Genomic DNA, 15,523 nt, shown 5'->3' with positions numbered 1-15,523 from the left:
ATGAATTAAGTATTTAGTACCTTTTTGGATAAATTTATGGTCATATTCCTAGATGATATTATGATATATTCTCATAAAGAGAAGGAGTATGAAGAGCACCTGAGACAAGTATTGTAGAAGTTGAGAGAGAACTAGTTGTATGATAGCTTGTTAAAGTGTGCATTCTATATACCTAAGATAGATTATTTGGGTCATGTTATATCAAGCATTGGATTCTCAGTAGATCCATCAAAGATTAGGGTGATCATAGATTGACCAACACCTACCAGTGTCACTAAAGTGAGGAGCTTTATGGGACTAGCAAGATATTACTGATGCTTTATTGCAGGATTCTCTAGATTGGAAAATCCAATCACATCTCTTTAGAAAAAGGGGAAGAAGTACAAGTGGATAAAGAAGTGTGATAGAGCTTTTCAAGAGCTCAAGAGACTCCTCATGACTGAATCGATTCTAGTAGTGCTAGATCCTTCTATAGATTGTTTGATGTGCATCAATGCATCTTTTGATGGGAGAGTGATAGTCCTAATGTAGGATGGATGACCTATTTCCTATGAGTCAAGGAAGTTGAAGACTCATGAACTCAATTACCCTACTCACAACCTAGAGCTTGCAGTAGTTGTTCTTGCCTTGGTGAGCTGGTAACACTTCCTTCTAGGTCATAGATTCAAACTTCATTCTGACCACCATAGCTTGTAGTACATATTTACTTAGCTGAACCTTAATGCTAGCCAAAGAAGGTGGATGTAGTTCCTTTGTGAGTATGATTTTGATGTTCATTACACCAAGGGAAAGGAGAATGTGGTTGCAAATATCTTGAGTAAAAGGCACCATGAGCTTTCATCTATGACTACTTGCACCAATTTGAGAGAGTGGATCCTACATCATTTTCTAAAAAATGAGCTTTATGTGGAAGTTATTTATATGGTGCATTCTCAAAAAACCTTGGAAGGGAAGTATTTTGAGTAGTCCTTGGAGTCTGATGGACTTTTGTGTGATAGAGGACATATGTACATAACTTCCATTGGGGGTTTTCATGATCTCATTGTACTTAAGGCTCATAGAGCCCCTTATGCAATGCACCCCAGTGTTAAGAAGTTACATGTAGATCTAAGGCACTTATATCATTGGATAGGCATGAGAGTGCAAATTGCTAGCATTTTTGTGAGATACTTCAAGAGTCAGATGGTGAAGGCAGAGCATTGTCATTTTAATGGGCTTCTTTGGCCCCATGAGATTATAGAGTGGAAGTGGGATGCTACATCTATGGATTTTATTATTGGACTTTCCATGTCTTCTCACCACCATGATGCCATTTTTGTGACAGTTGACATATTGACCAAGGTTGCCCACTTCTCACCCATGCATACTACTTATACAACACGAGACATAGCCCAACTATTTTAGCAAGACATTTTCAAACTTCATGGAATTCCTCATCAGATCATCTAAAATAGGGACTCAATGTTCACTTCATCCTTTCAGAGAGAGTTGTAGGAAGCATTGTGTACTAGGCTCAATTTTAGTATAGTGTGCTATCTTCAAATTGATGGTCAAACCAAGTGAGTGAATTAGATTTTGGAGGACATGTTACCTATGTATGTGATGGACCATTAGGTAAAATGGGATGAATACTTGCATCTTGTTGAGTTTTCCTATAACAACATGCATCATTCCTCCATAGATATTTCACCTTATGAGGCCTTGTATGGAAGACCTTGTAGAACATGCTTGAGTTGGGATAGGATTGAGGATAGGGTATCTATTGGAAATTAATTAGTTAAAGTGATGGAATAATAGGTGACCCTGATTAGACAGTTCCTAAGAGAGCCACATGATAGGAATAAGAAGTATGCTAATGCAAAGAGGATAAACAAAGAGTATAAGGTTGGAGATAGAGTCTTCTTAAGGGTGCAACTACACAAGAGTCTAATTCAATTCAGAAAGGCCTCTAAGTTGGCACTTGGATTCATTGGACCATTTGAGATCCTAGAGAGGATAGAACCTATTGCATACTATCTACCCTTACCACCTAGCCTATCAACACATCCATGATGTGGTCCACATTTCTATACTTAGAGGATACATTTATGACGAGTCTCACATTATAGATTGGAATGCCTTTCAGGTGGAGTCAGACAAGCCGTTAGCATTAGAGCCTATCCATATTAATGCTTGGTGGACCCTAGCTTTTCAAGGCCAAGAACTGGACTAGGTTAGGGTCTAGTGGGATTTTTATGATGAGGTCATGACTATGTGGGAGGATGTAGCACATACATGATCATAGTACCTGTATGCATGAATATGCGACCTTTGCTAACACACACACACTTAACACAGTATTTATTTGTGGATTCATCCCAAAATGAACATTGGATGGTTCATCTGAAAATCAGCTAGCAAGGCGACCTATTGCCTTCTATCTAAAGGGATTTTTCTTGTTAGATATCCTCAGATTTGAGTTGTTAAGCAACCAGACCCTCTAAGAATGAAGGATTTAAGAAATGAAATTAATCTATATGATGTGCTGATTAATCTAGAATGAGAAATGCACTCTAATCTAAGAACAAGTAAAGGAAACTAGATTAATCATATGCATATTATGCTAAATGAAATTAAGCTAAGGATGCAAATATATGTAAAATATGAGAAAATGTGAGCAAATGTGAGTATGAATTCTAGCAGCAATTTGATGCAAATTCCAAATTCATCCTCTCCCAAAATGAAGAGAAGAGGGTCTCTTAAATAAACTTTCCTAGAATCCATCAATGGTTGAGATCGATTTCAATCAACGGTCAGGATTAAAGGTGAAGTTTAGTCATAAAGGAAGATTCCCAAGTTAAAGGGAGTTAACTGATTTAATTTGAGTAGAATAAGGAGTTAACTGATTTAATTCCTTTTTGATCAAAATTGAACTGGGAATTTCCCTTCTTCAACTGAAGAAGGATTTTGGAGAGATAATTAATTTAATAAAATGAGATATGCTCTCATAAATATATTTCCTATTTACTTAAATAATTTCATTTAATTAATTAGAAATACCTTTCCCATTTAACTAAATAATTACATTTAATTAATCAAGATAGGCGTATTTATTAAATTAAATAAATTTAATTTAATAAAATGAGATATGCTCTCATAAATATATTTCCTATTTAATTAAATAATTTCATTTAATTAATTAGAGACACTTTCTTATTTAATAAAATAACTATATTTAATTAATTAGGAATTACTCCTATTTAATTAAATAACTTTGTTTAATTAATTAAAGAATAGCCTTCCATTTAATTAAATAATTTTCTTTAATTAATTAGAAATACCTTTCCCATTTAATTAAATAATTACATTTAATTAATCAAGATAGGCGTATTTATTAAATTAAATAAATTTAATTTTATAAAATGAGATATGCTCTCATAAATATATTTCCTATTTAATTAAATAATTTCATTTAATTAATTAGAGACACTTTCTTATTTAATTAAATAACTATATTTAATTAATTAGGAATTACTCCTATTTAATTAAATAACTTTGTTTAATTAATTAAAGAATAACCTTTCATTTAATTAAATAATTTTCTTTAATTAATTAGAAATACCTTTCCCATTTAATTAAATAATTACATTTAATTAACTAAGATAGGCGTATTTATTAAATTAAATAAATTTAATCCCATAGTACATTAGTCTTAGGAGATAATTTAATTTAATAAAGTATAAATACTTTTAAATTAAATTATAATTAAATAAAGTAGGTTTAATGTGACTAATATGAGTACGTACTATAGGAATTAAATAAGAAATGTGATGAATGCAGATTAGGGTCTTCTGCATTTGACAATTAAGTCAAGTAGCGAGTTAGATCAAGAATGTGTCTAATAAAATAGGACTTTAGCAATGATCAAAATAGACCAAAATTGGTATCATGGCAATGAGCCAATTTTGAGGTATTACATTTTGCCCCTCTTTGAATGAATGTGCAAGTAGCATGTTCAATTAAAAGAAAATCAGAAAGTATGATGCGTAGATCCAAAAAAAAGAAAAGTGATTGGTTCCAAAATTGATTTTACGAAGACCAATTGATGAGATTTTAAGGACTATCTCTAGAATAGAGCTTAATCCCAAGGAATCCAAGCAGAATACCTAAATACCTGAATTGAAACAGATAAGCTTTTAAGGATCATCTCCAGCATGAAGCTTAATCCTAAGGGATCCAGGTAGAACACCTACATAGCTAAGTTGATAAGATCTAATTATGAGTCACATTATCATCCCCAGAATGAGGCTTGATCCTCAAGAGTCGAGGTTTAGACTGTCTTGATACCTGTCCATCAGACTCAGATCAAAAATGTTATAAGATGTGATCAAATGATGAAAAGGTGAAGTAGATGACAAGGATGCTAGAAAGAGGAGGACAAGATGCCCCAAGTAATGAGATGCCCCAAGTGAGAAGAACAAAAAATGGGAACCAAATGCCCCAAGCAATGAGACTCAAAATGAGCTAAAATTTAGTTCAATGATGTAATCATCCTAGCCCCTCGGAATAGAAATTGAAAGATGACACACCGGAGGTATGATGTAAGGAGAGTGATGAAAGATATAGTAGAAATCTAAGGTTTAGTAGAATATAGAAGAGATTAGAATGATCAGAAGAAATATAAAGAGATTAGAACAATCTAAAAATATATAAAGAGATTAGAACGATCTTGAAAAAATATGAAAAGATCAGAACGATCTGAAGAAATTTGGAGAGATCAGAATGATTTGAAGAAATATAAAGAGATCAAAATGATTTGAAGAAATATAAAGAGATCAGAATGATCTGAAGAAATATAAAGAGATCAGAACAATTTGAAGAAATATGAAGAAATCAAAATGATCAAAAGAAATTTGGAGGTTGATCCGAAGTGATTTCGAGATCCAAAAGACCAAGTTTGAGCTGAAAAGATTCCAAGAATTGCAAAGTATCAGAAAGATTTGCATTGCACAAAAAAAATTAAAATCCATTTTGAGCCACTTAAGTGTGTCAAGTTTCGAATTCAATCCCAAAAAATGGGTTTAGAGAAACCAAAGTAGCCAAGAGGGTGATTAATCAATCATTTGTGCAGTTCATGAAAGAACATGATACTTTGAAGAGATCAGCAATCCCTCATCAGAGAAGGTGAAAGTAGATTTTCAATTGAATTGCATGCTTATGCAAGTGAAGTATGCAATGCAAGACTATGTTAAATGCAACCCTAAGCCTGGTTACCGAGCCTTGATATTTAATCATCACCGGATATAGAACAAAGCTTGTAGGTCATACAATTCCCACTAACATTGTAATCATAGAAATATGAATATAACATACATTATTGGTTTGTTAGGATTAAATGTAAGCATTCGAGGCACAAGAAGCTAGAATGACCAGAACATTTGTCCCTTTTAATGTAGCAAATTAACATAAGCATCAAAGCATAGATGCTAGGATGACTTGAATGTTTCTTGCATAATAGACACACCAAACACACAGGAGATCCATCTTATGCTACGTACTCAGTATTTATACTGTTCACAAGGACCCTTATGTTTGTAACCTAAGACATAAGTGTGCTAGATATACTAGTAGTAACTCGTACATTCACTTAGCGGGATGAGTATCAGTATAAACTTTAGCATGAAGAGTTCACTCCAAAAAATAAGGAGAAGAACCAATGTTATTGAGGTATTCATATAAAAGAAGTCGAGGTACATATGGCCATCCAATATGAGATGGAGGCTCTTATAGTGGACACCCCTTTTATAGGAATAGATCAACTTATTGGAACTAAACCACAAACAGAAAGCAAAGAAAAAGATCATGCCCCTAGTCATTACTTCTCTAGTCAAAGATGACATCATCGAGTTTCTTGAGAGGATATGATAAAACAAGACAAAGAAAAAAAGGCAAATGCTTAGCATATCCAAACAATAATATCATTTTTGAGTTCATTTTTTTGGGATTGATGTTTAGTGTTAGTGTCCAGAACATGTTTGAAAGAAATCTCTTCAGTAGGGTGATGACAGTAGATAGATGCAGTTAGAATGACTAGTGACTGAGGTCAAAGAGGAATCTTCACAATGAAGAACCTAAGATGGACTGAGCGACAGTAGATAGACATAGCCAGGATGATTGGTGATTGACACAAGAGATTTTCCATAAAGGAATCTAGAGACATGATCTTAGCAACAGTAGGTAGACACAGTTGAAACAACTAGTGACTATTGCGAAAGAGATTCTATGAGGAGAATCTTGAAGAGAGTGACACTGGTGATCGTAGGTAGACATAGTGAGAACCACTGGTGACTATCACGAAGGAGATTCCATGAGGAGAATCTTGAAGAGAGTGACACTGGCAATAGTAGGCGGACACAGTGAGAACTACTGCTGATTGTCGCAAAGGATATTCTACGAGGAGAATCTCAAAAATAGTGACACTAGTGACAGTAGGCAGATGTAGTGAGAACCAATGGTGACTATCACGAAGGAGATTCTATGAGGAGAATCTCAAAAATAGTGACATTAAAGGGGGAATGCCCCCAAGTTGTGACAAGACTCAATCCATGGGTACATGACTAGAAAGTAGGAAAAGTAGGAAAGCGAAAGCATGAAAGCGACTATACAGAGTAGCTAGAAGATGTGCTACAAGATGGAGCATTAGGAACAAGAGGTGCCTGCTTACCAGGTTTTCACCTTCTTGGCAAGATTTTTATTTTTTATTTTCTAGATTTTTTTTTGGATTTTTGATATTTCACTTTTTTTGGTGTTACCAAGGCACCTATTGCTAGGTTTTCACCAAGGTAACAATTTTTTTTAGGACTTTTTCTAATTTTTATGGATTTTTGTTTGGACATATAGATATATATAGAGAGCTTGCTGAGATTAAATCAACTATAAAACCACTTTAGGTGGAGAGTGTTGATAGTCTCTTTAAGCACTTCTCCTTCAGTTGTGGAAAGCTGATAGGCACTAGATCCATATACTATAGTAATGATGTAAAGACCTAGCTAGTTTGGTTTGAACTTTCCCTTTTGTGCTTGTTGTTGTTGATTCTTAGGTTTCTCTCTCAAGATGAAGTCACCCAGCTAGAAGTCACGTGGCTTGACCCTCCGATTGTAACTTCTAGTCATTCTTTGTTGATATGCTCGCAGATGATCACATGCCACTTGTCGTTGCTCATCCAATAACATAAGCTCTTGAAGCCGAGCTATCCTATAGTCATCATCAGTGATAAGACCCCTCATAGAGATTGTCAAGGTAGGAATCCCAACCTCTATTAGAAGCACAACATCTGCCCCATACACCAATGCAAAGGGAGTTGTTCCTGTTGGAGTTCTAATGCTTGTCCTGTATGCCCACAGGGCTAGGTTGATCTAGAGATGCTAGTCTCTCCCTGACTTATTGACTGTGTGATGAAGAATTTTGAAGATTGCCTTATTGGATGCCTCACCTTGGCCATTACCCTGGGGGTAATAAATGAAAGACCAATGTTGTGTGATCTTGAATTTCTTTCATAGTTCCTTGAGGTCTTTATTCTTGAACTGTTCTCCATTGTTAGTAATGATTGAGGATAGTACACCATATCTACAAATGATGTAGTTTGTGATGAAAAGTGCTACAGTTTTTCCATTAGAAACTGTTGAAGGGACTACCTCTACCCATTTTGTGAAATAATATGTAGCTGTGATAATGAACTTATGTCCATTAGAAGAGGTTGGGTGAATCTGCCCCACCAAGTCGAAGGCCCATTGTTGAAATGGCCATGTTGTAGTAGAGGGAATCAACTCTCTAGTTGGAGCGTGAATGAGATTCCCATGTAGCTGACACTACTTGCAAGACCTAGCATTCTTGATAGCTTCTTCCTCCATTTTGGGCCAGTAGTAACTAGGACGAAGGAGTTTGCGAGCTAGTGTCAGGCCATTGGAATGAGATCTGCAAATGCCTTTGTGAATGTTGATTAGTGTGTGCTTGGACTCATCAGGTTCTAAACACCTAAGGAGTGTTCCATTGAGACCTCTCCTATACAAATTGTCAGCAATAATGACATAATGTGAAGCATTATAGATTAGGTAACGTTTCTCATTCTAGTTCAGACCTTCTAGAATGGTTTGATTATGAAGGTAAGAATAGATGTGATGGTAGCAGGATGATTCTTTCCCTATAATAGAATAGATCATCTTGGAATCAGGTGTGTCATAGGCTGGGTAGTGTAATGCTTCCACCAAGAACTCATGTCAGAGATCATTTTCTGGCATTTGTAGCAAGGAGGCCAGAGTGGCCATGGCATCAGTTGCTTTATTATCTGCTCGTGGAACTTGCTGGAAGATAATGCGTGCAAAATACTTCTTCAAGTCATCAACCATGCACTTGTAAGGAATTAATTCCTCATCCTTTGTTTGATACACATCATTTACCTAGTTGATAACAAGCTGAGAGTCACCAAAGATGTCTAACTGATCCACTCTTCATTTAACTACAATTTTCATGCCATTGATCAAAGCCTCATATTCAGCAATGTTATTTGTACAAGGAAACAGATTCTTGTACGCTTTGGGCAATGAGTATCTTGGTGGTGTAATAATGAGTAATCCAGCACCTGATCCTTGTTGTTTGAAGCACCCATCGAAGAACATAACCCATGTATGGTGCGTAAGTGTTAGAATTGACTCATCTGGGAAATCAATGTTTATTGGTAGAAGACTCTATATGGGTGCCTCAGCTAGTTGGTCTACAATTGCTTGTCCCTTTATAGCCTTGCGTTCAACATATTGGATGTCAAACTCACTAAGTATCATGACCCATTTAGCCAATCTTCATGTGAGAGCTGCCTTACTAAGCAAGTACTTTAATGGATCTATTTTAGCCACAAGTCATGTAGTGTGGGCAAGCATGTAGTGTCTTAACTTCTAGGAAGCAAAGACAAATGCCAAGCAAGCCTTCTCAATAATGCTATAGTTCTTCTCATAAGAGACCAATGTTTCGCTCAAGTAATAAATAGCTCTTTCTTTGTTGTCATTGTCTTCCTAAGCCAACAGGATTCCCAAAGATGTTTCAATGGCTGAAATGGATAAAAGCAAAGGCTTCCCATGCATAGGAGGCATCAGGATTGGTGGATTGAGAAGATATTGTTTGATATGTGTTAAACTTTGTTCACAATGCTGGCTCCAATTGAATTTCACACCCTTATGTAAGGTCTTTGTGAAGGGTTGTAGTCTATTTGCCAATTATGAAATAAATCTACGAATAGATTGAAGCCTTCCCTATAGTCCTCTCATCTGACTGATGTATTGAGGTGGTGGCATTTCCATTATTGCTTGTACTTTTTTTGGATCTACTTCAATTCCTTTTGTAGAAACAATATATCCCAACAATTTTCCTAATGTGACACCAAATGTGCATTTCTTAGGATTGTGCCGAAGACTAAATTTTTCCATACAATCTAGGATGGGTCCCAAATCTTGTAGATGAGTATTGTGTTTAGCACTTTTGACCAGGGTGTCATCGACGTAGTCCTCCATGGTTCTATGCATCATATCATGGAAAATTGTAGTAACAGCTCGTTGATATGTAGCACTAGCATTATTTAAACCAAATGACATCACATTCCAACAAAAGGTTCCCCATGCACATGTGAAAGCCATTTTCTCCTGATCTTCTAGTGCAATTTTTATCTTATTTTATCTAGAAAAACCATCCATAAGTGAGTACATCTCATAGCCATCCATCATGTCCATGATCATATCAATATTAGGGAGTGAAAATTCATCTTTAGTACATGCCAAGTTAAGATCATGGAAGTCTGTACAAACCCTGATAGATTTATCATGCTTGGAAACAGGAACAATATTGGATATCCATTCAACATAATCAATTGCATGGATGAAACTATCCTTTAGGAGTTTCTCCAATTCTGTTTTGACGAGCAATGCAACATGAGGGTGCATTTTTTGAAGCTTTTGTTTTACTGGTTTGATGCCTAGTGCTATGGAAAAATGCATGATAAGATCAGAATCCAATCCTGGCATGTCAGAGTATGTCTAGGAAAAATTTATTTTCTTTTCCTTGAAAAAGGCAATGAATTGTTCCTCCTCTTTAGGTGATAATGATTGCGCCAAATGTATCACATGAGGATGTTCTTCTGTGCCCAGGTTAATTGGCTATGTCAGCTCTATTAACACTAATGATCTCTCTTGAAAGTGATTATGAAGGACATCAAATATCTCATCCGCAAGTGCCTCATAGAGGTTTTCACCCTTGGATACATCTTTTGTTTTTACTTTTTTGGGATCTAACACTGCCACAATGTGGTTTTCACCATCAGACCTTTTGCATTTTTTCTTTTTAATTGTGACTGAGATATTTAATGTCAGCCTCAGTCATGTTGATGATCTACTCATTGGTGGAAGACATTATAGGTTCGATAGTGTTTAGGTAACAGGCAAGAGCATAGTCACTCTGAAACATGGGGACTTCGTTAGATGCATTGGGGTTCCAGTCTATAAGCCTAGGATGTGTGAATGAGAGAGTAGTGGCTGGTTCAATTACGTTCATAGTATAGTCATTAAGTGCATGGAACAGCAATTCAAGACCTACGACGACTTTGTCCATAGGTGTGTTCAAATGCCTCAGAGTATGAACATTAGTAATTGACGACACTAGGACACTAGTTGAATCTAACCCATGTGGCCTAACCCTAGATGTTTCACCCACTTCGATTTGGTTTTCATAGACATGCACTTGGTCAATGTCTTTATTAGTAGTCAATTCTGAAAGAGAGTCAAACTCATATTCCTTAGAATCAATGCTACATGGCGAGAGATTATAGAACTCACCCATAGTGATAGGGACATAGTCTCCTTGATCCTTTGGATTCTTACACAAATACTCAACATGACATGATTGACTAGATTCTCCCTTTTCTGAATGATATTTGAGTTGCTCAGTATTGTCCTCAGAAGAATCACTAGTATCACCCATAGTGCTAACATGTGGCACAAAGTCATCTGGCTCAGCAAAGAATTTAGCGAGATCATAAGGGATAGGATAATGATAGGAATCCTCATCATCAGATTCTTCCTCTTGAGTATCTGACTCAGCTTGTGACTCAGTTTCAGATAAACTCTCAGGTTTGGGGATGAATTTATTTGATCCCAAATGGAAGGTCACCTTCTTAAATCCTAGGCCCATTGTATCACTATTTCTTTGAGCTCTTGCTTTGATAGGATCAATTAGGCCATTTTTATTACACCCAATAGGGCCAATTCCCTTGTAAACAAAATGCTTCATAAGCCTAAGACTAGGTCCATATTTCTTAGGAGTGATTTCTTGAGCTTGTTCTGTTAGGTCCACTGGAGCCTCTTCTTTGTAAAGCCATGTAGTAATGACTTTGTTTTCACTTTCATCTTCTAAGGGAACTGTAGCATTGACAAAAGAGCCATTAAACATGCTCTGAGGTGTCAGCACGAATGGCTTCTTTTCTTCTGAGGGCCTCCCATAATGTTGAGGGGACTTTGGAAGAGATGTTAATGATAGCACTGGTTCCATGTGGTACTCTCCCATACCAATTTCTTTTAGTTTAAATGACTACTCAATTTTTTTTAGTTTATTGTCATGATAATCAGTGGACTTACGATTAGCAGGGATGAAATTTTTAGTAGCTTTGAGCATATTGCAAGTGTAGCTAGTAGTGGCAAGAATAGTAACTTCAGAGCCATGAAATGGGAACTTGATACGTTGGTGGTATGTAGATGGTATAGCATGCATCTCATGTATCCATGGCCATCCTAATGGAATGTTGTAGGCCAAGGGAATGTCATGTAGGGCCCATTTGTCGTTGCACCAAAAGCCATGACTGTTAGTGAACATGGAACACCACATAATTAACCACCTATGGGCAAGTGAGTGCATCGCATCACCCAAAAATCTCCCCCTCGACATGCATACCAGGTGCTTACATGGGTCGGGAAGGCACTGGGGAGATTTAAACCCATGACCAGGCCAAAACTAGGCTCTGATACCAATTGTAGGGGCCATTTGCCATTGCACGAAAAGCCATGACTGTTAGTGAACATGGAACACAACATAATTAACCACCTGTGGGCAGGGGAGCATGTCGCATCACCCAACATGTCAAGCACCTAACAAGTGACATTCCTTTCGATAGGACCGATGTGAATTGATAAAACCACAAGACCTAGTGACTTTCATTCCAGTTCATCGTATGCTTTGATAGTGATCTTTTGTCAAGGATCAACAAAGTCCTCAAAATAATTCAATTGTCTAAGTAGAGTAGCCGAGACAATATTTAGGCCAGCACCATTATCAATGAGTACCCGACGAACATGTGTTTGGTGGATCATAACCTTAATGTGTAGAGGCTGATTATGTGGGTGATTCAGTGAGTTGTCATCCTCCTTGGAGAAGGTCATAAGATATGGTGAGGTCAGGTGACCTACCATGGATTGAAATCGCTAAAGATCTAGATCTTGAGGAACATTTGCCTCAACGAGGGCTTTGTCCAAAATCTTCCTATGAGCAGGCAAGATTTTATGCAGCTCAAAGATGGAAATCTAAGCATCAGTTTGTTTTAGCTGATTGAGAACAATATAACTAGTTACGGTCAAGTTTTTTGTGGGTTTTGTACCTTTATTGGATGAACCAACAAGGGCTTTATCTTTGTGTTGTTCAAGATTTGAAGTAGGAGGCACAGGGCCTTTGAGCACCAAACTGGCATGTGAGTGAGTAACAACATTAGCATAGTGTTGTGAAGGCATATTATCCATTTCATCAAAAGTAGGGTCCCTTAAGACAAATGGTGTCTTGGGTTAATCATTATCTTGCTTGCCCTTGATGGTAATAACATCGCAATATTCAAAATCCATAGGTTCAACCATGTGAATGACATTGTAATCATTGGAATATGTATAGTTGACCTTGTTGTAGGGTTTTAGTTTTGAAGTCTCTCCTTTTTTATAAACTGGGAAAGGTTCTTTGAATGCCTTGTGGTCTGAGTTTTTGTTATGTCCATCTACCACAAGATCACCAGCATTAAACATGTCTTGGACTTTATGACACAAGTTTATATAATTGCTGATTTTGTGTCACTTGTTTTGGTGATACTCACAAAATGAGGTCTCATTCGACCATGGTGGATGTGGTTGTGGATCATAGGGACGAGGGTTATCCATTGGTGAAATAAGCTTATGTTGTAGCAATGTTTTGTAAACCACATCCAAAGGCTCTCCCAAAGGCGTATACTCTCACTTGGGGCGTGTTGTCCATGAGTTTCTTGATTTTTTCCCAGACGTCTTATTGTCAGGGAGAGTTTTCTCAAAATTTTTGGCCACTTTGAGGCAATCTGTGAGATTAAATGCTACTTTAGCAGGTTTGGGTTTGACATTGTCAACAACCCCATCATGTACAATTTATCAGTTCTTGTTGACATGTTTAGTTTTATCCTTGTTGGAAGTGGAACCTTGTTTTGTGTCTCTCTGAAGAGTGAGTTCACCTTTCTTGACCATAAATTCTTCAATATAGATAGCCTGTGTAATCATGTCTTTAAAGGTATGTGGACCTTGTAGTTGGACTCTATACCCGAAATTAGGTAAGAGGTTATCAGTGAAAATGTCAAGCTTCTCCATTTCTGGGATTTTATGGGAATACTTAGTGTATAGTTGTCTCCACCTTTGGAGGAAAGTGAGAAAAGGTTCACCAACTTTCTGTTTAAGGTTGTATAGATCTCAAATATTGACAGGGTGTTGTATGTTTTGAGAATATTACTGAACAAATGAATTGGAAATTTTGTCAAATGTCTTGATACCAGAAGGTAAATGTGAGAACCACTCCAAAGCCTGACCAACTAGGCTTCTAGGGAATAAATGCATGAGGCAGGTTTGATCATGTATAAACTCCATAGACAAAGTACCAAATTCCTGCAAGTGATCTTGGGGATCAGTAGTACCAAAGTACTTATCATATTTGGGTAGCTCTACGCCTCATGGGAAAGGCGACATGTTTATACTTTTGTCAAATGGAAATGAACAAAGAGCATCCAATGTGTATGTCTTTGTGGGTTTCTCTTTCTCATGAATCATTTGAGCCAATTGATCTTACATAATTTTCAATCATTTTTGGAGTTTGGAAGTCTCAATTTCTTCTTCAGGTGTGACAATGGTTTCCACATTGAAATGAGAAGGTAACTTTTCTCCCTCTTGGGCAAGTTTGAGAAAGTACTTTTCTTTTTCTTCGTTGATTAGGATTCCCATGACCTTTTGGAAGTTTTTGTCTCTTCAAAATTTTTCTATTTGTTCAAGGAGTATTTCCACCTCTTCCTATTCCTCATCAGTGTCATAGTCTTTCTCTTTCTCTTTGTCATTCTGAGGTGGTTCTTGATATCGACTATGATTACCATGTTTAGGTTCACGATTAGTCATTATAGGAACATGTTCAGTTTCATATGTTGTGTTTCAAAAGGGTCTTTGGAGAAATGATCATACATCATGTTTGGGTATGTAGGACCTCTACCTGTCTCAGTATCCTCTTGGTAAAAAGGATTCCTAATTTGTTGCAAATTTTTGGAAGATGTTTGTTGAACTCGAGATGACCTAGCAAGTGAGGGAGATCATGAAGATGCCTCACTAGCCAAACTGGATATAGATTGCATAACAAAAGGTAAGCAACCTCTACTATGATTATGACCCCTAGCATGACCATGTCTAAGGTTATAGGGATAAAATACATTGCCGCTTCTAGTTGTGACAATCATAGACAAGAACAAGAAGCTAGAACCTAGATAAGGACTACACTAAGACTGAGTCTCAAAAAGGACAAGATAATAGTAATAATGTTGTTCTCTAAGGTACAAATGGTCTGATTTGAAGGCTAGAACAACCAGAGATTATGACCAATGTGAGACAAAGTATGACAAACATTAAGACAAGGACCAAAAAAACATATGAGACAAGACTAGAAAAAGTACAAGACATAAATATTTGGCTAAGGGAAGTGTTGTTGTTTTAAGACTGTTTGCAGATAGAGAGTGATAAACAAACATAGAAAAAGATGGCATGCAGGCCGTAGATAGCTAAAACAGACCCAAATTGGTAATGCTGACACAAAGTCTCACGCGAGAAACCTTATAGGTTGTGTGAAGAAGTTTCCTAAATAGCGTGAAAGTCAATAACAATTTTTTAATTTCATGCAAAGAAGTCCGTAGGGTCGTGCGAAGACTAACGACAGAGGTGTAATTTCGTGCGAGAAGAAAATGATTTCATGCAAGGACCAGATGATTTTGTGTGAGACCCAAATGATTTCGTGCGAGAAGCCAGATCAATTTTATGACAAAAATTGATTTTGACAAGGTTTCTAGACTTTTTAGATCATTTTAGTAAGCAAGTAGATAAATAGGCACGTAGAACAGCAAGCAGGTGATATCGAGCATGTCTGCAAACAATGAGCAAGGGAAAAAGCAACCTTGCGCATGAACAATCAAGTGACTTAGTAC

This window comes from Cupressus sempervirens, chromosome 7 (assembly GCF_028749045.1).
Source record: "Cupressus sempervirens isolate cs-2001-9-10 chromosome 7, ASM2874904v1, whole genome shotgun sequence".
Classification (NCBI taxonomy): Eukaryota; Viridiplantae; Streptophyta; class Pinopsida; order Cupressales; family Cupressaceae; genus Cupressus; species Cupressus sempervirens.
This window is presented reverse-complemented; position numbering follows the sequence as displayed.